At 48.2% G+C, this 24,827-nt stretch overlaps 1 long non-coding RNA gene across 1 annotated transcript; it reads right to left on the bottom strand.

The window, feature by feature from the left end:
- Window positions 1-13,523: 13,523 nt before the first annotated feature.
- LOC128575474 (uncharacterized) lies at window positions 13,524-22,233 on the bottom strand. The gene is made up of 3 exons (XR_008376996.1): window positions 22,107-22,233; window positions 13,948-14,397; window positions 13,524-13,855 (listed from the first exon to the last, which is right to left on the bottom strand). It is a non-coding gene; the product is annotated as an uncharacterized LOC128575474 (long non-coding RNA).
- Window positions 22,234-24,827: the final 2,594 nt, after the last annotated feature.

The following is a 24,827-nucleotide window of genomic DNA, read 5'->3' as shown; positions in this document are numbered from 1 at the left end:
AGAGAGGGAGAATTCTAATCCTAGGAAGAATGTGAGCTTGTTAAGGGCAAGAACTTGCCTTCATTCCCTTTTTCTCTCCTTTTAGCACAGTGCCAAGTACTTGATATTCAGTAAATATTTGTCGAATGAAATGTTTATTGAGTGCAGTATGCCCTACCCAGACAAGTAGGCACCAGGCTGCGTGAGCAAAAATCACGCTAGAACGCTGAGCAGGAGTGAGCAGAGGATTCATTAAGCAGGTAGGAAGTGCCCTGAGAGCTGAAAGGGAATGGAGGAAGGTGGGAGGGCAGGGCCTGCTGGGCTGGAGCGGGCACAGAGGCACGACAGTGCTTAGAAAGAAGCTGAGCTGTGAGCCATCCAATCAGTGGGCCATCAAGAGAAGAGAACCGAGCTCTGGCCCTGTATACTGAGTCTACATGGCTTGCTTTGAAGAATCTGAGCTTGGTGAGCCATCGAGGAGCTGCTGCAGGGTGTGACAAGTGTAAAGTTAAGTCCAGCTCAAATGTACTATCACAGGCTCCCCTGCCCTGTCCTGTGTTGTGAACATTGGATAAAAGTCTGACCTTCTGTATTTGACTCTGAGCAATTTCAGGGTGGGGATTTGGACTCACTATTTCTGGAATATTCATGCATTCAAGGTATTTTCTGCCCAACCAGATCATGCTCCGTCCAGCTCTGTGCCGTAGGAGGCTGACCTCAGAGAAGACACTAGTGGGCTCCTCTGTCCCCAGCTCCTGGTTGGGTTTGTGCAGTGGGAGCCCCCAGAAGGAGGTCAGAAACAGAGAGGAGAGTGAGGTTGGGGCATTTATCCTCCCGAATCTTTTTCTATCAGGTCAATGCGGGTTATGCACATTCTTCTACCAAAAGCCACAGCTTTGGAAAATCCACAGGTACGTGGCTTCCTCCTCCTGGCTCCACGCCCGCTCCTGCCCCTGACTGTCTCAGGCCTGGGGGTGCAAGCTGGGCCCTCCTGCCCCGCTGCCCTTCACCACCTTCTCTACCCGTGAGTGTTACTCTTCCCACACCCTTCTCCTCCGCTCACCCAGCTTGAGTGTTCTGGAGCTCGTAAAGGTCCCAGCACAGGCCAAGCACACTCTGAGGTGCTTTCTGTACATTTTTTAATGTAATCCTTCCAAACAAACTATCAGGTAAACATTAGTATTTCCACTTATAGATTAAAAAGATATCTGGAGTTCAAACATTTTAGATAACTGGTAAACACTACCTTCTGCAACTTGGTATCTCCCCAGCACACGTTAACTCCTTAACAGCATGTACAAGTGATTACAAGATTGGGCATGATGGTTCCTAAAAGGAGTGTTTGAGACCACAAAGGCTTTGCAAATTCAGTGGTAACAGGAGTGGCACTGAAATAAGAAAAACTTCAGAATTAAAATCCTGGCTCTCCTAGTGACCAGTTCTCTGAGCCTTAGTTCCTTACCTAGAAAATGTGGATCACAGTTCCAAGAATTAAACAAGATGATCTTCATGTGGTGCCCAGGTTAGTAAAGGAGGTTTACAAGTGACAAGTTTGCTTTACAAATTCTCTGACCAGTGCTCAGAGCGGTGTTGAAAACCCATGTGGGCAGATAGTCTCAACGAGGACTCTTTTATTCTCTTACAAATTGTTGCTCCAAGACATACCTGCCTACAAACATAGATACAATTCCTCATTAGTTAAATTAAGCTGCCAGCGTGTGAAGTGTCCTGCTCAGACTGTTCCTGTTCCTTTCCCTGGGCCATCTCAAAAGCGTCATGGTAGAGGCTGGGCAGGTGGAAGGAAAGCGCTAAGAGGCAGAAAGAAGGTAAAGACATATTCCAAAGCGACCACATGCCGGGCACATTTCCTGTCTCATTTAATTTTCACAAGAGCACACAAAACATGGGTGGAATTCCCATTTTCACTGATGTACACCGTAGAAGTTGAGTATCTTGTTCAAGGTCAGGCAACTAGTAAAGAGTGAAAACAGGATGCAAGCTCAGGTCTTCTGGTTCCCTAGTCATGTCCAGCTCTCTATGTACCTCACTGTCGGGTCCAAGCCGCTTCCTGCAGCATCCTAGCTCAAAGAGAGCCCATGTTGCCTTCATCGGATGCTTATTCATTCTCCTTTGTAAGTTCAAACTTCTTCAACTGGAAGCAGCCGTTCATTCCAGGACACATGACAGTTACTCACTGAGGAGGGAACTGCTGATCCTTTCCTGGTTGGCTTTGCCAGCTTTTCTTTTAATTGTTCTAGGGGAGGGGAAAACTCCACATTAGTGGAATTCCAATAGGAATAGGATGGTGACAAAGCAGGGAGAAAGCAGAGACAATAGGAGGAAATGTTGAAAGATTCCCTTTCATCTCCTAAAGGCAGCTGGAGCCTGGACACATCTACTGGAGGAGAATCCAAGGGCAAAAGTTCCCCAGGATGAAGGGCCCACATTTTGTGAGTGCATAGTTATTCCTCCTCCTGTTTGTTTAAAATATTTTTCTCACCAGGTCTCAATATCAACATTACCAGTGTTGCTTCATCCTTTGCAAACAGCATTCCACACCCCAGCCTCCAACACCCTGTTAAGATCCTGAGTATCTAGATAAATGGGCCCAGGCCTCTGAAATCTTGGAGGAAAGAGGTGAGACTGAACAAAACCCACAAGCTCTGTTCTGTTCATTCTGTTTCTGTCTTCAGGGTGAGGCTGTCAGACCAAGCCTTGGGGATGGAAACTCTGCTTTGATTCAGTGGCAGCAGAGCCTCAGCTGTGCTCAGAAAATGAGCCGATGTGAAGAAAGTGGATTTGGGCAGAAAGCCCTGCTTTTGAATCCTGGCTCCTGCATGTTTCAGCAAATGACTCAACCCATGTGATTCTCTGTTTCTTCAGCAAACCACGGAGACAATAGCATCTACCCCCCAGAGCGTCGTGAGGATCCAAAAATGACTCTGTCTGGTGGTTTGGTGTCCCCAGCTGGTGTCTTGTAGGTTCGGGCTGGTGATGGTAGATGGGTGTGGCCTCCTCCACCCCACTGCTCTTTCTGTGTGAGCACCTGCAGCAGTGGCCACTGACCCCGGTCACCTCAAGGTGAGCACTTGGAGGCCACAGATTACTAGAGGCTGAGGTTTAACAACACATATTGCAGAAGCTTCAACAATTCAGTGTCCACTGTTCTGTTTTTCAGGTTTATTTACTATTTAGTCCTGGAAAAAGAACCATCACAGGTAAGGCAGAGCACAGCAGAATGGGAAGGGGAGCCAGCCGGAGACGGAGCTGGGGAGACCAGTCTTGCTACGGGGGCTGTTAGCCTGTCCGATGGGAAGATCCTTGTAGAAGAATCAGGAAACAGCATAAGGCCCAGAGGAACAGCAGTGTGGCAATCGGGCAGGCTGCAGGGAGTCAGGGCCCCACACAGCCCAGAAAAGAGCAAAAAAAGCAGTTTATTCACTTATGTAATGAATAGATTTTGAGCATCGACTCCAAGCCAGATACCATGCTAAGACAGGTGTGGTATTTAGAGGATGGAGGTACGTGTCTGAATGAGACAACACTAACGTTCTTGTTGGCCCCAAAGCACCTTCTTAATAGTCTTGCATCCTTCAGCATTCCATCGCATCTCATAGAGCCTCGGTTTCCTCACCTGTAAAATGAAAATAATGCCCAGCACGAGGATTGACACTGTAGGCATTCCTGAAGGGCCCATAATTCTTTGAATATTTGTTTAACATTTATTTCGAAGAGAGAGTTTATTGGCAGAGGGGAGAGCTGAGAAGGTGGGCCACAACAGGTCTGTTACGTAGAGCCATCTATAGTAAAGTCTGTGGCCTAGGGCTCCCTGAGTTGTGCAGTGCACAACCTCAAAGCATGTGCAGTGCCCCAGGATGGCAGCATCCCACCACATGCTCCCCCCAGCTCAGCAAAGCCAAATCCTGTAGTCCCCCTAACCTGCCCTTCAGGGAGGGTAATTTAGGCACCTGTAGGGCTCTTCCAGCCCAGGCAGCTCATCTAACTCTTTCTTCCAGCCACAGACAATACTTTGTCTCAGAGAAGCTCTTAAAATGCAAAATATGGCTCTTATTTCCACTGAGGCATAGTCCCTGGTGAACTGAGTTACCGCTCTACTGGCCAGACTAGACTGTAATCCATCCAAGTTCACTTGTCAGAGCTTAAAGGGTTAAAAGGAAAAAAAACTATGTCAAGTACCTGGTGGATTCATCACAAGGTTGTTCAGCAGTGAGGGGAAGGAGGGGGGTGGCACCCAGACAATCCCCTCTAGATCCCAGCTAGCATCCTGATTGCCAGTTTTATCAGCGGCAGCAGCAACAAAAGGCCAGTAAATCACATAGGTATGGTCGGAAACTGTAGGACCCACTAAGGAAAACGGAAGGTGAAGGATGAAGAGAAACCCTTTGCGGTTTGCCGGGCTCTGGTTACAGGCGGCCCTGCCACCCTGCTCCTACCCACAGACTGAAGAGGAAACCACCCCTCCCCCATTCTCCTCCACCTCCCCAGCTCCCACCCCAACTTCCGCCACCAGCCAACAGTATTTTCTGGGCCCTTTTAATTTGGAGGCTTTTAGGGCCATATCCTGCTATCAATTTGGGGGCTGACTTCAATGAACGTTCTGTGCAGGCGGGAGAGGGGCAGGATGCAGCCTTCTCCTGGCGGGCCCTGATACAATAGGGTTTTCTACTGAGATCAATGGATTAATTGCAAACGCTCTGTTTGAGGCCATAAGGAGACGCTTTGTTTTCCTGCAGTAGGCTGGCCGTCGGGACTGGGCTTGCCAAACTTCATTTTTGAAAAGTCAAGGAAAACAATTTTGTAGAAAAGGGGTGGGGGCGGAGGGGTACATGAGAGTAATTTTGCTCATCTCGCTAAAGGTCGATAACAATTATAGGGAAAGTTCAGAAGGCACATTTGTTCTCTGAGTGAGGCCCTGTCTGGAAAATTCCATCCCGAAACAATTTGCTGTCTCTCCTCCAGCCCTCCCTCCTCCACAAGGCTCTCTCTCTCCCCCGAAGCCCCAGCCCATCCCTGCCACCCCATCCCTGGGCTCCCCCCCAACATCAGAAGCCGTCTTCCCTGGAAACGGCCTCCAAGGTGGAGAAGACAAAGCCATCAGGGAATTCTCCTCCTTACCCCCGGGAAGCCGAGATGGGCACAGCGGCATCATTCCCTTCTCCCTGGAGTCGTGGGAATGTTTACCTGGGAGTAGTGGAAACGGCACAGGCACAGGGGAATGTACGTCCTCGTTCTAACAATTACCAGTAAGAGTTGATACTTGGGAAAATTCGACTCTCTGAACACCTATCGTGTCATCTGTGAAATGGGAATAGTAATTTGGACCTTGTGGGATTACTGTGAAGATTAAATGGGAAGAGTGGTGTGCCGTCGGAACCACAGCGGGTACAGCTTAAACACAGGCCGGCCCCGCACTGCCTGAAGCAGGAGGTTCTGAGAAGGGCATTTCTCCCTGCAGAATACCTTCAGGGCGTGCGCTCGGCACACCAACCTGAAGCCCTCCCTTGTTGCACCCCTCTTTCTGGCCTATTTCCCTCTCCTCTCCACTTGCCGCCCTCTTCTGTACATAACCTGTCCTTCCTCTATCCTAGCCACAGTTCTAACTCTGGACTCTCCATTCTGGAACACGCGCCCCGCCCATCCTAAGACCAAGCGTAACCATCCATTTCTCCCAAACCTTCCATTCTGCCAGGTGTGCAATCGGTTCTTTTCTCCACACTTAGCACAGTGATTGCACGGCGCCCTCAGAGCCCCATGTCCTGCTTAACTGTAGCCGTCTCAATCATTGTAGATTGATTCAACACATAGAGTCAAAGTTAAGAGCCTGGCTCAATCCCACGTACTGGCCGTGGGAGCTTGATGTTTCTGTGCCTCAGTTTCCTCATTTGCAAAGTGAGAGTAATGCTTGTAGCTGCTTCAGAGATTTATTATAAAACTAAATGAGATAATATATGTAAAATCCTTCAAAGAATGCTTGGTGCATGGTAAGCATTCAGTAAATCCTAGGTAGGATTATTATTTAATAGCTGCTTTGTTCCAGGCCTGGGGGTACCACAATGACTACGATGTGCTTTGCTGCAACAACTATTTAAGTGCCCGCTCTATGCCAGAGATTTCTACCACTTTGGGGAGGAAGGAGAAAGGAGTGGAGATGAATAATAAACAGAACAGTGATAAGGAAGATATCATCTCGTGACAAGTCCCATGCTGCCAGTCACAGAGGATGGAGGGGATGGTGTAAAGATGAAAGGCTGCTTCAGACAGGAGCCAGGGAAAGCCTCTTGGAGGAGGTGGCCTTCCCGCTATAGTGGTGTCATGCCTCAGCAGGGGCGTCAGTGGTGAGGGCACATTGGGCACCCTAACTTGATTTAGTGCCCCAGGACAAAGAGGATTTATTCATTTATCTCTGTCTCTCCCTGCAGCAAGCCAGATAGATGCTCCCTGCACCCAGTAGATAGATGTCACTGAATGGAGAAGCCAAATAGGAACCCTTAGCTGTCATGTCCTCTGGAGGTGAGCAAGGTTCCTGGGAGAAAGAGGCTTAGGCAGTGGTTAGGGAAATGAGCGAGGAGCACAGTATGAATGGAGTCAGGTAACCCGTGGACTAGATAGCAACCTCCTGTGGGCCCTCAGGACAGCTGAAAGGCAAGAGCATGTCAGCTTTGGGGACAGACACAGCTGGGTTTTCACCTAGCTAATACCACTCTCCAACCTCTGAGCCCCACTTTCCTTTTCAACAAAATGGAGCCAATGACCCCTCTTCCTGTGTATTATAAACACCACATAAGACAGGGGAGGTAAAGCGATTGTGCAAGGTAGGAATTCCATAAATGTTAACCCCACCTCCCACCACAACAGGGAGCCCTGAGGCTGATCCCTGCATTCCGGGATGCGTCCCTAGATTAAAAATCTGTAGGAAAAAGTGGGCTACTCTGGAGATCACTTATTCAACTCCCATTCAATGCCATAAAATGTATTTTATAATAAAATAATAGGAAAAGAAGAGATGCTTTAAAGAAAAAGTTCTCTCTTCTCCCTTACCCTAAAAGAAATTGGTTTCCAGAACATCAAATGCTCTTCGAAGAATCAACAATATTTTTTGATGATGAAAGTATGAATAATCAAACATATGGATTGCATTTCCTTAAATTCTGCAGCACCTAAAAAGCAGAAGGGAAGAGAGAGTGCTGGTAAAAATGTTTTTCACATTTTATTAAAACCTCAAGGTCTGAGAAATACTTTTCTATTACACACACACACACACACACACACATTTTTCGCTGTCCAACTGTCAAGGGATAAAAATGAAGGCAAAATCCACTTTGTTCCTGCTCAAAGCTCTGTCTTTAATCTGGACAGCTCTAATTCCTTAGCACCCACCCCATTCATAGAAATTGGGGGACCACAAGTCAATTTGGCTCCTAACCTCTGCTAAACAGTTACCAGTTGTATAACCCTAAACAAGTCACTTAAATTCTCCAAGCACGGGGAGTTACATGGCAATAATAATCCAGACTTTATAGATGGAGCACATGGAATGAACCATGTGAACGTACTTTGGAAACTACAAGGTCAGGTGCATGTAAGGGATGGAAGTGACTCCAGGAAGCTACTCCCGACTTCACAAGGGTATTGGCAGTGGCTGGAGAGCCCAGTTGCTCTGCCCATTTTAAGCTGTGTGTTTCTGGGTGATAACTAAGCCAGTCTGTGCCCGTTTGCTTATTTGTAAATCAGGATGTTGCTGATCACAATGGTGCCTATGTCATACAGTGGTAGTGAGGATTAAATCAGTAAATATTCATCTGGGATAGTGTCAGTGTTTGTTTTGAAGGAAAAGAAAGGAAGGGAGGGAGGAAGCAAGTGGAGAGTGGAGAGAAGGGAAAGAAGAAGAGAAAGAAGGAGGAAGCGTCCACCGGGATCGCCTGCGCCAGAAATTCACCATTTGGTTGTTGGTGTTAAGTATTAGGATCCTTTTTCAAAGTGTGCTGTTAAAAGACATGGCGCAGCCACTCGTATTGGGCGTGTGTTTCCTGAGCATGCACTGTATGTGAGGCAGGGTGTTGTGTCCTTTAATCCTTTGGGAATTCCTGGCTCCTTAGAGGGTGAGGGGGGAAAGCCACGAATGGAATGACAAGGGAAAGGGAACACAAAGTGGGAGAAAGAGACAGCCAGGTGAGCTGCCTCCCCCACTGCGGCGTTCCCATTAGACAGACGCGGGGCCATATGCCAGCCCCGCCGGTTACCGACTTCATGACCTTGGATGGGCATTCACCACTTGGAGTTTTACCTTTGAAAAATCGGGATGATGACAATAAGGCGGGGACAAAATGAGACTTTCCGTTTCCTGGACTCCGTGTTTCTGTGGCTCGCCTCCCGTGTTTTCTGTGCACTGGGTGGAAAGGAATTGCTAAAGGCAGCCACTGGGGAGCTGGAGGCGCAGCTCTCAGGAGGAGAAATCGTTGGCCACTTTCTCTACTCAATACAAAGGCAATTTTTGTGGAAACGGTGCTCTACTAACTCACACGAAAGCATTTCCTCCCTGTGACATCTCCGATTAATTTCAGCCAACAGTAACCAAGTGACTAACTCTTCCTCCAGCAGCAGAGAGCCAGACACAGTGTGTGACTTCTCCCCAGCCTCCCGGTGCAGAGATGATTCTTGCCGGCCGGATACTGGTCCTCCTAGGAGGAAACGGGAGAGAAATTCAGCTCGGGCTTTAGCAATTCAACCAATAAAGGAGGCAGGGATGAAGCTAAGTGAGAGAGACTACAAAGCCCTCTTCCTGGATTCTGGCAGATGCCAAAGGAATAATCAACGAGTGAGTAATCCTGCAGCCTGGAGCCCAGAGGCTGCAGCCAGAGGTCTGTGCCAAGAAGGCGGCTGGTGGTAGTGAGGTGGGCGGCTTCTGGGCCAGCCTCGGCCGGATGGGGGACAGCTCAGTGTGAGTCAGGTGGCCGGGTCTCTGCTCCAAGGGCCTCCTGCAGGTCACGTCCATTCAGATGGGCCTCCCACAAAGGGAGCTTGTCCTTGCAGAGACGGGTGGCCTTTACTGGGGTAGTGTGTCAGCAGTGGGCATTGCATGGGGATGACAGTAAAGTTCTGTGGTCCAAGCACAAGTCTGCACAAAAACAGAACGCAGACGTTCAAGGGCACAGGTACTTGGTCTGCGCTCAAGGTTGTGGGCTGCCTGCCTCCCAATGTTGCAAAGGACATCAATGATCATTTATTGGGAGTTCAGCAGGTGGCACAACCCTGCTCAGTGTGAGCCAGTTCCACGGCCCTTCTGTTCAGTGACAGAGCACTCTGGCCTCCGAAGGGAGCAGTAAAGCCAGAGAGTAGCAAGTAAGCTATTGCCCCTCTTATCACCTCAGTTTCCCCATTGCAAAATGGGGATGGTATTTGCCCACATGATGGGTTATTTTGAGAATCACAGCTCAGGGATTCAAACCCAGACTTCTGAGTCAAAAAGATTTGGGTTTAGAGATTTGAGGTTGGGTCCCAGCTCTGCCTCTGATTTGCTGTGTGACTTGGGCTAGTTACTTAGCCTCTCTGAGTTTCAGTTTCTTCATCTGTTATGTGGATATAAAAGAACCAACCTGTAGGCTCAGCGCCTGTGGCTCAAGCAGCTAAGGCGCCAGCCACAAACACCTGAGCTGGAGGGTTCGAATCCAGCCCAGGCCCGCCAAACAACAATGATGGCTGCAACCAAAAAATAGCCGGACGTTGTGGTGGGCGCCTGTAGTCCCAGCTAGTTGGGAGGCAGAGGCAGGAGAATCATTTGAGCCCAGGAATTGGAGGTTGCTGTGAACTGTGATGCCACGGCACTCTACCCAGGGTGACAGCTTGAGGCTCTGTCTCAAAAAAAAAAGTGGGGGGGCTATGAGAACGATGAAATGGGATAATACAGGAACCCGCTTCCTCATTTGTAAACCAGAGGAAATAATACACATCTTTCTTATTGATGCAAAGGGTAAATAACATTAAAAAGTGGCCTAATAAAGCATTTCCCATTCAGTCGGAGGTTGTCCATGAATCATGGTTGTTAGCATAATTATTATTTTCCTCCAACAAGTTATTATATGGCTAGTTACTGGTAAGTCTTAAGATGCTGTTTTTGATTTCCATATATAGTTTATTATACTTAAACCGGGCTCTAAACATGGTAATTAGTATTTTTATTATAACTAACACTTTCCTCAGGGACCCTTCACCTCAGGGTAGGGTAACGCAGCAAAAAACTGCCTTGATCTTTCTGAGTTCTTTTTTGTGAGGTTAGGTTACCTCAGAGTTTTCAACTGCAGACTTGTGGACTCAAAAGGTCTGGGAAGGAGGTAAAGACAATGAGAGAGGGGCACACGGAGGTATTTTCAAAATTGCAAAAGGTGTGGGAGATGATATGCTCGGCAGTGGTACGACCTCTGCAAAATTCCTGGAAGACCAACTTTCTTTGCCTCAGGCCGAGATAGCAGTGGTTTGGAACGGGGCACGGCTGGCTGACACCGGTTCACCAAAATCTTCAGCTGGCTGAGGTGTGGGTGGTGGACCAGCCCTATGAGTACCGGGAAGCTTTGGGGCCAGAGGGCCTGGGTCCCCATTCATCTGCACAAACTTATACAATTCGTAACGTCTCTCATATGACAACGCTGGTTAAAGTATTACCCCTTCCACCCACACACACAGAGCTATTATAGGACATTTAGGACAGTGCCCGGTCTGCAGTAATCGCTCCATTCTATGAGATCAGTTTCCATGGTAATTGCTACTGGATTTCAGGAAATGTCTTCCAGACCCAAACACGGCTGCCCAATGGTGACAACCGGCAGTGTGTTCAGAGCAAGTTTCTGGGATAGGGAAGGAAGAGAACTCACGCTTACTGGACTGCGCGGGACTGATGGCATCCTGCTGGATTTGGCCCACGGTGATGTAAGCGGGGTACCCCACAGAGATGCGACCGAGGTTTGGAGGGGTCCCCAAGTCACAGGCTAGCAAGTAGAGGAACCGAGAGAATGGTGCAGTCCTTCTGACCCTCACAACACAAATTCCTTGCATTATACCACGGGGACCCCAGGAGAAAGTTAAAGAGGGTACTTGTGAGACAACGCGTGAATGTCCTTAGTGTAGGGCTGCAGATTCTTGGTGGAAGGTCGCACTCTTCTCCTCCCCTGATGCTGGCAATGCTGACCACAGCTTCTGAGAGAGAAGTGACGGAGTTCTTCTAACCCGGCGGGCTGCAGCTTTTCTTGACATCTGTGGGATCCACACCTGTATTTACAGTAGCAACAGATTCAAACCGCTGTGGGAGGCCGTGGGTGAAAACCACACTCCCCATCTTGGAAGGGGCAAGAAGCGATTCTTGTGTCCCAGCCCACTGGGGCCGGAGGCTTACAGAGGTGTCAGCCTGGGATTAGAGAAGGCAGCCGAGGGTGACTGACATTCATTTCCTCCCTTGCTCCTTCACTTTGCAAACACGCACAGAGCCCTTCTCTGACCCAGGGTCTACACCGAGTGTTAGCAATATGGAGTCACTGGCGTAAAGAGCACTCCATCTATCTAGGGCGCAGCAGGGACGCAGAAGGCAGCATTGCCACTTTCACAGAGGTAACCCTCGGTCACTGGGCTCACAGGTGTCTGATCCGCCCTAGGGCAGTGGTGAAGGGGCACCTCTGAGAGCTGCTGTCTTCCAGGACCACAGGGTTTGCTGAGCAGAGAAGAAAAAGAGGAACTGTGTCCTCAGTAGAGGGAACAGCATGTGAAAGGGCATGACAGCATGAGGGTCTGAAAGGAGTTTTGTCGGGCTGGAGCAAAGGGACACAGGGAGATGGGCAGAGGGCTGGGCAAGGCGGCAGCAGGCAGACTAAAGACCTGGAAAATTCCTTGCTCAGAAGCTGGGATTTTATCCTAAGAGCTGCTGAGAACAATGATGTCTGGTCCCTCCAAATAGGTTGAAATATAATCCCCAATGTTGATAGTGGGGTCTGGCAGAGGTGCTCGGGTCATGGGGGAGGATCTCTCATGAGTGGCTTGGTGCCCTGCTGACTGAGCTCTTGCTCCACCAGGAGAGCTGGTTGTTGCAGGAGCCTGGCACCACCTCCTCCCACGCCTGTTCCTGCTGTCGCCGGCCATGGGACATACCTGCTCCCCCTTCACCTTCCACCTTGATTAGAAGCACCCGGAACCCTTTACCAGAAACAGATGCTGGTGTGATGCTTTTTGCACAGTCTGAGGAGTCATGAGCCAAATAAACCTCTTTTCTTTATAAATTACCCAACCCCAGGTATTTTCTTTATAGCGACACAAATAGACTCATGGAAACTTTAACCAAGTTAAAGTCAGAACCATATTCTGCAAGCGTCATGTACACCATTTCCTTGTTTGACTCGGCAGAGTTTGTCAATAATATGCATGAAAGTCCCTGCCATTCGAGAGCTTTCATCTATCCCCAAAAATCTGACGGCCATAATTATTAAAATAATAAAAGAAAACCCTCATACTACAGTTATATTGAAGTTTCTTCTTTGCTTAATGGCGAAGTCCTTGCAGACAGGCAGGATTTTGTTTACCGATGTTTTCTCAGCACCGACCAAGTGATGGCCAAGGACTCAGCAGCTTTTCCTCCAGAAATATGTGGTGGGGGAGTGAACGAGAGAATAAAAGAGAGAAGGAAAGTCCGCTTCCACTGTTCAGTTTGCCCAGGACCTTCGCACCCACTTAAACCTCTCCAAACTCCTGCTGTCCCTGCCTCATTTTATAGATAAAAATACTTGGGCCAGGAAAGAGACTTCTCATGCTGGTGCAAGAACAATGCAGGACAACGTGTGTGGCAAGAGCCAGGAAAGGCCTCAGGAATTACTTTAGAATTCGGAGGAGAAAGCACTCAGCGTGAGCTGGAATGGTCGGGAAGCAGCATTGAACTTAACCTTGAAGACCCAATGAGTACTCTCGACCCCCCAGTCCCACTCAACATGTGATGCTGGGCTCCTTGTCAGTGGGTCCCACATCCACAGATTCCACCAACCCCAGGTCAAAAATATTCAGAAATAAATCAATAAATAAATAACAGCAATTTTTAATCTTTATTAAAAAATAATAATACCTAAGAATATGGGGAAGGAGGAGAGGGAGGAGAGGGAGGAGAGAGGATGGGCGGAGGGAGGGTGATTGGTGGGATTACACCTACAGTGCATCTTACAAGGGTACATGTGAAAATTAGTAAATGTAGAATATAAACGTCTTAACACAATAACTAAGAAAATGCCAGGAAGGCTATGTTAACCAGTGTGATGAAAATATGTCAAACGGTCTATAAAACCAGTGTATGGTGCCCCATGATTGCATTAATGTACACAGCTATGATTTAATAATAATAATACAATTAAAAATAATACAATTTTTTAGTCCCAGCTACTCGGGAGGCTGAGGCAAGAGAATCGCCTAAGCCCAGGAGTTGGAGGTTGCTGTGAGCTGTGTGATGCCATGGCACTCTACTGAGGGCCATAAAGTGAGACCTTGTCTCTACAAAAAAAAAAAATAATAATAATAATACAATTTTTTTAAATACGGTATAACTACATAGCATTCACATTGTATTAGGTATTATATGTCATCTGGAGAATGATTTAAAGTATACGGGAGGATGTGTGTAGGTTATGTGCAAATCCTACACCGTTTTTTATCAGGGACTTGAACATCCACAGGATTTGGTCCCCTGGGGGTCCTGGAGCCATCCCCCCAAGGGTACTGGATACCGAGGAATACTGTAATTGTGTCGTTTACTGAGCACACACTGCATCAGACACTGCTGTGTGCTTCACACGTGCTGTCTCACGTCGTCACGGGAAAATGACTACTGTTACCACGTCTATTTAATGAACGAGGAAACAGAGTTGAGATGTTATATCATTCGACCAGTTTTGCATACCTGGCAAGCAAGGAGCTGAGACTGAAACTCACTTCTGTCGGACTCCAAAATATTTTTCTCACAAATGCAGGGCCCTGAGCGATAACTTGCATTTCAAAGGATCCTCTGCGAGCACAGAAATAGGAAAAGATTAATACGAACACCTTTTCCCCACTCCCAGGGCTGGCATGAACTAACCCGAGAGCTGGTGGAGGGCGGACAGTCTGCACTTGTTTTCACGCATTAAATAATGAGTATAAATGTCCTGTCTGGGCTGCAGCGTTCTTGTTATACGAAAAAAGGAGCAGTGTTGAAAAATTCTAAAATAATTTTAAACCTGAATTTCCACAACTCACCTATAACTATTGTTGTTGCTGTTGTTGTTTTATTCTAATTGAGGCTTTCTAGAAGATCTTGCTTGTAAGACTCGCCCAGCTCTCATTTCAGCAGTCTCCTGATTCTCTCCAAAGGAACTTTAAGAGGTTCCTGACTGATGACCAAGGCTACATTAAAAATCAAAGAGGAGGGTAATTGTTTTTCTGCCCTGGCCCCCAAAATACAATAATAATCATCAAAAGCCTGCTCCTTTGTTAAAAAGGGTTAGAAGCCTGACTTGCACACAAGCTGTCGACCCACGTGTGCCCTCCGGCTACAGAGATGTGAGGAAGTTTCTCCCCTGGCAGGATCAGCCCCGTAGAATAGCAGTTAAAGGGGAGTCCCTGGGCCTCAGCTTCCTCCTCTGCAAAGTGGGTATTTTCACTGTGCTTGTTACGCCTACTTTACAACACTGTTTTGTGGATTAAAGGAGAATGGAAGAAGGCGGCATTGGACAAATACAAAGAGAATGGAGACGTTATGAGGATTATATTAGTCGGGGTTTTCCAATAGAGCCAACAGGATGCCCATATAGGGATGGAGAGAGAGATTCATCATAAGGAATTGGCTTGAGTAACTGTGGAGGAGGCCAAGTCCCAAGATCTGCAAGTCGAGGGGGCAGGCTGAAGCCCCAGGAGAGCCAATCGTTTAGTTCTGGTTTAAGTGGTTTAGCTCTAATTCAAAGGTTGGCAGGCTTGAGCCATCGCTCCAGTTCTGCTCCAAACGCAGTTAAAAAAAGACAACGTCCCCAGGATGGCGCCTGTGGCTCAAAGGAGTAGGGCACTGGCCCCATATGCCAAAGGTGGTGGGTTCAAACCCAGCCCCGGCCAAAAACTGCAAAAAAAAAAAAAAAAAAAGCCAACGTCCCAGTTCAAAGACCATTAGGCAGGAAGAACTCTCGTCTCAGGAGAGGGTCACCCTTTTCTCTGTTCAGGCCTTCAGCTGATTTGATAGGAGCCACCTACGTGGTTGCCTTACTCAGTCTGACAACTGACATGTTAATCTCACACAAGAACACTCTCAAAGAAATGCTCAGAATGTTTGACCCGATATCTGGGTACCCAGTGGCTCAGTCAAGTTAAAACATAAAATTAGCCATTATAATGGATGAAAATGTAAACTCAATGAAGGAACCACATTTTTATCTATTTTGTTCCTAGTGGTGCCCCCAGTGCCTAGGGGGAGAAAAAAAAAACTCAGGCAGGGCACAGTAGCTCACGCCTATAATCTAGCACTTGAGAGGCTGAGGTAGGTAGATTGTCTGAGCTCAGGGGTTTGAGACCAGCCTGAGCCAGAGCGAGATCTTGTCTTTAAAATAGCTGGGCGTTTGGTGGGTGCCCATAGTCCCGGTTACTCGGGAGGCTGAGGCAATAGAATCGTTTGAGCCCAAGAGTTTGAGGTTGCTGTGAGCTGTGACATCATAGCACTCTACTGAGGGTGACAAAAAAAACCCTCAAAGCCTAGCAAAGAAAAAGAGCTCAAGTATATTGAGTGAATGAATGAAAAGGAGGAAAATTTGATTTTAAGAGAAGATATCCTATATGCAACTGTTTGTCAGTTACATTTTCATCATTTATTCAATCAAGAATTACACATTTAACTCTCCAGCATATTGAATCCTCCTATTAACTTTATGAGTTCTTCATTATTATTCTCATTTTTCCAGATAAAGAATCTGAGTCTCAGAGAAGTTAAATATTCAACCGCCAGTAAGGTCCAGTAAGGACCACAAGGACAAACGTAAACTCTATTCACTACTTTACAAACAGTGTCCACAAGTGCCAAGTTCAAAGTAGGAGCTTGGCAAATATTTGTTGAATAAATAAAAGCACGACTAACCAGGTTTCAGATGCTTGCAGCCAGAAAAGGCTCCCGAGTGGGTTGGAAGACTCTTGGGATCTTTGTCCTCTCAGCAGGACAGATTCCCCAGGACCAGCATCACAACTTGCTGTAAAGTCCACTGTGTTTCTGGAGGCTTCCCCAGAGAGGATTGAGTGTGCTAGGGGTCCATCTCCTAGTTTATAAAATGGGCATGGGGTCTTCTCCTCAGGAGCCTCTGGAGGCTGACACCTTCTGTGTCCAGCAACAGGAGTCAGTGGTTTACGGGACAGGGGTTGGTGGGGTGCCCTGGCCTGCTTAGGGGAAGAGACGCTTCCCAGAAAGCATGGCCTCCGAGCAGCAGGGCCTCAGCCCGCCTTCCGCGGCCTGTTCCTCCTCCTCCTCCTCTGCATTTCTCCTTCCTGTTTCTCCAGAAGCTAACCTAAGGTTCCTTTTGCTGCCCTGCTCACTGGACCCCTCTGCTAGAGAAAAATGAGTCAGAGCCAGCCCAGACACCCTCACGGGGTGGACTGCTGGGGGTGCCAGGCAGGCGCAGCTGCCCAAGGCCGGGGACTCAGGAGCTCAGCTCGGGCTCTGCTGTGTCCCACCTCGCGGCACTGCCAGGTGTGCCCTGGGCAGAGTCCCGGCCCTCTCCAAACTGACCTCTAAGACCCTCCTCATCCATTTAACCAGTGTTTATGAGGGACCTTCCCTGGTCTGAGCACTTCTTGTGTGTCAGTCACTCTTAGCCAGGGCCACAAAAGCCCAGAAAAACACAGAGACCGGGGCCCCTTCTAAATAGCAAAACTGGGTCGAAATCCTTGGCAACACCACTTATGTGGCAAGTTACTTAACCTCTGTAAGCATCCGTCTCCTCCTCCACAAATTGTGGTAATAATTCTCACCCACGGTTGAAAAGAGAACACAGTATGGGGATGTGCTCTCAGGTACCGGGGACAGTGTCTAGCACGCAAGAGGTGCTCCCCACCCCATGCCAGCACTTCCCCTCCCTTATACTTTTTACTTTATCCTCCAAGAGATAACATGCCATTCATTAGATGATATGTTAAAGTGCCTACCGTTGGGGAGGGACTTGTGGGTGCTTAATTAATGGCATTTGTTATTTTTAATTCGCTGAGCAGTTATTGTATCAGCGATCATTTGTGTTCAGAGAATCAAAGAGGTCTCGGAACTCTACGAACATACAAGCTCTAAAAACCGCAAAAATAAACACAGAATTTGAACTCCACTGTCAGCCCACCTGCTAGTTCACCTGATGACTCGGCAGTGGTAGTGACATATCCCACAAGCATCTTTTGGTACCTCCAGCACCCAGGGAAGTGCTGGCCACTCTGGAGGCCCCAGAGACCCTCAGGGGCCCCCTAAAAAAGCGGGCAGATGGAAGAAATTACAAGGCATTTAGGAAGCGGTTCTTTTCCAAAGCAAATGCACTCTAGCCGCTGCGCTCTAATACTCATGTCCTAAAAACTGTTATTTAACGTGCTCTCCACATCCTAACATGACTCATTCTTTGAAATGGAAATCTGAGCGGTTTGGGTGGCATTTCCCAATGCCCAATGATAGGACAGTGCTTGCTGGCAGTGCCCTGGGCAGCCTTGACCTCAGGCTGGAGCCTCGGCCTCCCCGGCTGCACGGCAGAGCCTCCAGAGCTGGGACCTTGGCCTGGGGAGCCGTGCCTTTGTCAGCAGACGGATCTGTTTCTGATATGGTGTGGCCAATTTCTAAATCTTAGCTGCGGGATGGCATTTACTCCTTGCAGAAAAAGAGCAAGGAGCCCAGGAGGTTCCAATTAATTCCAAAGTAGAACCAGCTGTTGGAATCCACAGCACTGATTAGGGAAGTTCACTTCCAGGTTACAGTTTCCAGCTGATGGAGCCCTCTCTTGCCCCTCACCCCAACTCAGTGTTGTCAAAGAAGTCTCCCAAAATCGAAACTGCTTCATCCATCCATCCGGAGCTAGAAGCCAGGTCAAGTCAGGAAAAAGGTCCCAAAACAATAGTTCCCACGTCTCCAGGACCTACTCACTGCCTGCCTAATGTTGCATTAGGTGTCTTATAAACATTATCTGCAGTTCTTACAACTGTATTGTGACACTGGCATTCCCAGATCTACAAATAAGGAAAATAGTGATGCAGAGAATCCTAACAATTATCATTATATTTCTACCTAACAGTTACTGAGTGCTCACCACGTATATTTTCCTTAAGCACATTACATCTTCCAATTTTATCATCGTATCTATCTCATGATCCATCGCCTTCATTTTATAGATGAGGAAACTGAAACTTAAGAAAATTAAAAAACTTCCCCCAGTCTCTCAGTTTGAGAGTCCTGGCAAACAGCTGTTAGTGCGTGAGCTAGGACCCAAATCCAGATCTTCCAGACTATGAAATTAGCAATAATAACAACCACGTACGCTAAGACTTTTTTGAACACACATTACCCCATTTGAATTCTTATGACAATGTTATGTTGTGCGTGTCATTTTCCCACTTTTACAAATGAAGACAATTAGGCTCAGTGTTAACAGAAGAGAGGGTAAAGACAGGTTCATCCGACCCCAGAAAGCTGGTTTTTAACCACTGTGCTCTCTGCCTCTCCAACCCTCATGAATGTCCACATCAGGTTTGAGTTTCCAAATTTCCCATTCTTTTGGTATAATTTTGTCCTTTGGGGGAGAATGGGGAGCTAACCTCAAACTCAGCTCCACGTTTCACAGTGACTCTTCTGTCATTCTTTCTGAAGTCAGCCATCAAGACCCACTGTAAAAATGCATTGGCAATTTGACACTTGCCGTGTAAGCTATAAACAGACCATTAGTTGAAACTAGTGTTGATTTTGTGGACTATTAAGGATGAAATGAGTTTGATACTTACTAAGTTAAATTAGCACGAAGTATATGGTTTTTATATTGCTTTGAAAAGGCTTACCAGAATTTTCCCTTATATAAAGTTAGAATGAATAGTTCCTTTGATAATGTATACATTAGTAAATAGAGGTCCACTTGACCTCACATATATCCTTTAAATCAAGATGAAATTGACACATCTAAATGGAAAAGTAATGACTAATTGCATTACATTCCCTTTATATATTTCTTTTTCTTTTTTTTTTTTTTTTTAAGAGACAGGGTCTTAATATATCACCCGGGCTGGACTTGAACTCCTTCACTCAAGCAATCCCTTTGTCTTAGCCTCTCCAGCATCGGGGATGACTGATGCACACAACTATACCCAACATAACTGCACACCTCATCCAACAATTCAGATACTAAACACCGACTGGACTGTTTTGTATCCCCTCTGCACTTTCCAGGAGCTTCCAACGTGGTTAGATTTGTTGGTTAAATTGGCATGAATATGTGATATGAATATTTACATTTTTAGGTGATCATTCATTCATTTGTAAATGTTAATCACATGCCTTTATGCGGCAGGCACTAGGGCAGGGCCTGGACACTCAAGGATCCTCTAAAATCTCCAAGTCCAGAGGAGAAGCCAGGTAAGAAACGTCACGTAGAGGTCACCCCTGATACCACAGGAGCACACAGAGGTCACCAATCCAGGCTGAATACGGGAGAGACGGGGAAAGCTTTCTGGACGGCAGTTCAGCTAAGCTGATGAACTAAGGATGAGGTGAAGTTAACCAGGAGAGATTTATTGGAGAACTAGCACTGGGATCAGAGATTTTACACAGAGGTGGAGGATGGAGAGGTGGGAGGGAAGTGCATAAGAAAAGGTGCAGAAGGCAGAAGCCACGTTCAAAGGTGATGTTGAAGAAGAGACCAGCGTACTGAACAGAGCACAGCACGCACCCCGCCCCGCCCTGCTCCTCGGCCCCCACTTACACAGCACCTGCAAGAGGCCTGGCCATCGGGGACACATGTCTCCAGGGCGTCTCAAATCCTGTGCTTTTTACAGGACAGACTGACTACCTTTCTTCCAGACAATCTTTTCTAGGATGGTTGTACAGGGTGGCGCCTGTGGCTCAAGGAGTAGGGCACTGGTCCCATATGCCGGAGGTGGCGGGTTCAAACCCAGCCCCAGCCAAAAACCACAAAAAAACAAACAAAAAAAAAAGTAGGATGGTTGTACAGAAACAGAGAGAGATAGTGTCTCTCTTTGGACCAGACAGTAGGTTCACTTATAGCCCATTAAAAAAAATTAGGGTTCCGCGAGCTCCAGATTTCTCTCCGTGACACAGCCTCAGTTGTCCGATATCACCTGTTCCTGTTCACGTTGTTCCATGGGAATTGGGGCTCAGGGGATGGGCATAAGAAAGCACTGGGACTCTGGCTACTACTACTACTGAGGGATAAAATCCCTCCTCTGTGACCCAGCAGCCATGAAATAGGGCCAGGCTAGTGTATTAGTTTGCAATTGGTGGAAGCTCTCAGACCCTCACAGTCTGGAAAGCCGTGTTCTAAGAAATTTTCTAGATTCACTTAATCCTCTCAAAACGCCTATGCTATAGAAAGGGTTACTGTTCCTATTTCATCAGGAAGAATTATAAAAAAAAACAACGGTACAAAGAGTAGGTTGCTATTGGATCATAAAGAGTCTTGTTTGCCAAGCTAAGGAATTTGAACTTTATCCATTCAGTAGCCATGGAAGGATGTTGAACGGAAGAGGAATATGAGGAAAACAGCATTTTCAAAAGTCTGTTTGGAGGGACTGGGCTGGGAGGAAATCCTCTTAGGAAGCAGACTAGCCAATATCAGAGGCACAACCGAGATTGAAGACAGGCATGAAGGATGGGATAAATGTACCCACAGTGGAATTTCACAAGCCTAAATGTCAGGCCCTGGACAAGACCCACCGCACCAACGGCTCCAGGAAATGGTTAGGGAGATGTGACTTACCAGTCGAGCTCTTAAGAAGGAAGTCAAAGCTTCCAGGGACAAGGCAACTTGGGGTGAGTCAGCAGGAGGTACGTCTGCCAAAAGAGCCACCACAATCCTTGGCTGCAGGAGAAGGCTGGTGTCAGGGGCCGGAGGTAGCCGTCTCTCTCGGGCCAGACTCCCCCAGGTCAACCTGTATTCAGTTCTGAGCCCCACACTTTGAACACGGCCATCGATGATGTTTACTGAGCACTCGTATGCCTGGCTCCGTGTCAACATTTCATATTCATGGTCCGTTTTAAGCCCTCCACAGGCCAATGGGATATTACAACCCTCCCATGTCACACCTAAGGAAACTGATGCTCAGAGAAACTTGCCTAATAAATGGCCAAGCCAGGCTTCAAACTGAGGTCTAGTGTAATCCTGAAGGCCACACTCTTGCCTGCATTCTGGAAAAGTGCTTAAAGATGAGAAGGCATCTAGGAACTATGACACAGGACAGTAGAGCAGCTCCCAAACCAAGCCACACAGACGGCATGCCAGCCGTCCCCACATCTAGAGGCTGTCCTGTAAAACCCACGTGCACCTGTATGGTTCCAGGGCACACAGGACTGATCTCAGGTGCACACTGCGCTAGGTGGAATCCCTTCCTTCTCAGTGTCTAGACATCTCTGTGCATCTTTTATGACCACGCCCATGCACCATCCCTCTGAAGTCTCTCCTGACCACAGGGGTGCTCCTCCCCTGTCTCCTGGCAGCCCTGGGCTTCCTTCCACCCACACAGTCTACTCTGGGTGGCGTGTCCAATGCCACCCACCTGACACTACCTCAGGCAGAGGCTGTGTCTACCTCTACACTCCCAGAGACCCGAAGACTCATGGCTCTGGAGACAGGTACGGAATGAGGGTGACCCCCTGGTAAATAAGAGAGGAAACCATGACCCCTGATGGACATGAAGGTCACAAAATAGATTCCAAGCACTGGTCTACAAGGAGGATGGGAAAACGGAGACCCAGTAGAAAGGCCTGGATGGCGCGTCCCCAGTTCTGGCCAAGGGACACGATATTCTGGAGGGCAGAGCTATTCCCAGTTTGTCGGGCAGCTGCCTCCAGTGACATTCAGGCCCGGACAGGCTGGGGACAGGAAGGAACCATTTACCTTAGGAAGTCAAGGTCCAGCATCTTAACATTCTGCTCCTCACCAGGGACATGCCAGGCAGCAAAAAGGACAGGTGCCCAGGCACGGACTGGTGTCCCTTCAGTGTACATGGGGCCGATGTGCCAGGGACAAAAGTTCCTTTCCTGACCTGCCTCCTTGAAGCACAAAAAAAATTAAGGCAGAAAGAGAAAAAAAACAATAAATAAATCGGACTTCCAAAACTCTACTCAACTCCTACTATACTCCAGGCATTGAGATATGAGAACCAAGGTAAATACCAATGAGCACCGGGCAGCCCAGGGTGCACAGGCTGCGAGTAAAGCCCATGTTGGGGAGATCCCAGGTCCACCCGCTGTGAGCTGTGAGACATTCGCCAATATCTGGATCTCTCAGAGCTTCAGTTTGCTATAGATGTGTGTGAGGGGGTCATACAATGCCACATTCAGTGGACGGGGTAGAGAGTAAGTGAGACGGCCCATGTGAAGTGTCTAGCCGAGAAATAACCCTGCATGTTAACTCCCCCCTGGTCTGCCTGCAGCCGGACTGCGGGAGAAAGTGCAGGCCTGGAAGGCTGACCGGTGGGTGCCATGAGCTCTCCACGGCTGGATCCCTTCCACTCTCTGGGCCCCCCGAGGTGATGCTGTGAATGTACTTTGTAAATTGCAAAACACTCTACCAATGTAAGAGATGGTAGTTATTGTTATTAATTCTGTGATTTGGAATAGGAAACCTCACACCTAAAGAGATACCCCAAAACACAAGTGTCAGTTGGAGGTGCCGTAGGATTGGGCAGCCCTCAGAGAGGCAGGGTTCCAGGAGGAGAGACCATGGCACACGTTGCTTTGGCGGAGGAAGAAGAGAAGGCTTCTCATCTGGGAACTGGGCTCTGGGAGAAGAGCTCAAATAGGCTGACTCAGCCCTCCAGGAGGTCTTCCCTGTACCCCCCCGCCCCCCGGCCCCAGCCCCGCGTCTCCGCTGGGATCCCACAATTCCTGAGCTTCCCTCTCTCACAGCACGCTCCCCTGATCTGTAACCAAACTAAAAGATCTATTTGAACTAAAGCAAAACCGCAGGGAGGTTTTCTGAGCCACCAAGGACCTAACAGCTCCTGGTCCCATGGAGCAGTTCACCACAGGAAGAGCCAAGACTGAATGACATCAAGGTGTGGTCCCCTGTACCTCCCAGCACCAGCACAGCACCCGGTAGCTAGGAGGAGCAGCCTACCTTGGCCTTCCGTGAGCCAGGCAACGCCGGCTCCTGGGAAGTGTCCACTATCCCATCGGTTCCTCCACTGCCTGCCTGCCCTTGCTGTGATGTCGCCTGCCTAGAGGGGCGTTGGAAGTCCAGGGAAGAAGGGATCAGCAGCCCTTTTCCTCATGAAAGTGCACTTGGGAACCATCTAATTAGGCCCTCAGCACACCTGTGGGGCCATAGTCCCCTCCCTCCCTCACTCAGCACCCCTTTCCCAGTGGGTAACTGCAGGGAGCTCTGCAGGGTACGTTCTTGTTTCTGCCTCAAGCCAAAGAGAAAGACCCAAATTTTCAGGACTTCCTGGCTCCTAGTCCTGTACTCAGACCCCTATTTACCAGTTTCACAGGGGAGCAGGCAGGAGTAATTATTGCTTGTGAGAGCTTTGTAGGTTGCCATTCCCTCCAGCAATAGAGGCCTCAATGAGATGATTTGCATTAATAATAAGTGTTATTAGCAGCAGGGATTAGCCCTTGTGAAAGGGGGAAATAGCCAGGCAACTTTTTCCCAGCTGCTGAACCTCCTTCCATTGCTAAGTTTTGCTATTAAAGGGAAGGGCGCCTTGGCAAGATGTGGTGGGGTGAGGAGCTGGGCCCCGGGCCTGTAATGGTCACAGAGGGCACTGGTGAGCACCCACCATGGGCCTCGCATTTGTGAATTTGTCCACCTGCCTAATCCCTGCCTGCAGCTTGAGCTGTTCTCCCCCTGAGTTCCCCGTATGAAACGCACTGGCCCTGTTTTGCCCCCTCCTACACGCTCTTTCCAACCCCAGGGCTATTGCACGTCTTTTCCCACCCACATTTCACCCAGCTGAGATCAGTGCACCCTTTGGGCTCTGTTAGGTTCTGTGGGGTGCTCCATACCTCCCTTTTGAAGCACAGACACTGGCTGTCTTTCTGGCTTTCCTGCTACAGTAAGGAATATCCTGGCTGGGGCAGGCTGTAGGCAATCCATTTTACTACCTTCTCTATGTCATGTTTGACAGAATCAGTAGCAGCTTATTCCGTCTGCATATTACACCCAAGCAATCTCAAACTGAGCAAGGACTGGCAAGATTTCCTTCCCAAGTATGGTTGGTGCAAAGGTCCCGCTAGTGCCCCAGACAGACCTACATCTCCAGAGTGGGTGCATTCTAGAGGAGCCAGAAGCCTGTAGAAGTCTCCCCTTCAGATGTACGTTTGATTGTTTAAATCCATTATTGTGACTAGTTGTATCACTTTGTCCGTGCTGTCTCCACCCCTTGGCCACAAGGGGTGGGCCTGAGACAGGTGGACCAATGACAACATCCACTCTAGCACGGCCGTGGGCCCAAGGTGTGCACGTGACCCAAGCCAGGCCCATCATGGGGCTTCAAGGAGTGTTTTCTACCTCGAGCTATAGAAATAATCTTCTTCCTCTGATCACTGTAAAAAGCTGTAAAAACGGAACCGAAACTGTACATCTATCATTATATACTGTTCTATAAATAAGTTA

Source organism: Nycticebus coucang, chromosome 22, assembly GCF_027406575.1.
Source record: "Nycticebus coucang isolate mNycCou1 chromosome 22, mNycCou1.pri, whole genome shotgun sequence".
Classification (NCBI taxonomy): domain Eukaryota; kingdom Metazoa; phylum Chordata; class Mammalia; order Primates; family Lorisidae; genus Nycticebus; species Nycticebus coucang.
The sequence above is the reverse complement of the archived record's forward strand: the minus strand, read 5'-3'. Positions and strand labels throughout refer to the sequence as shown.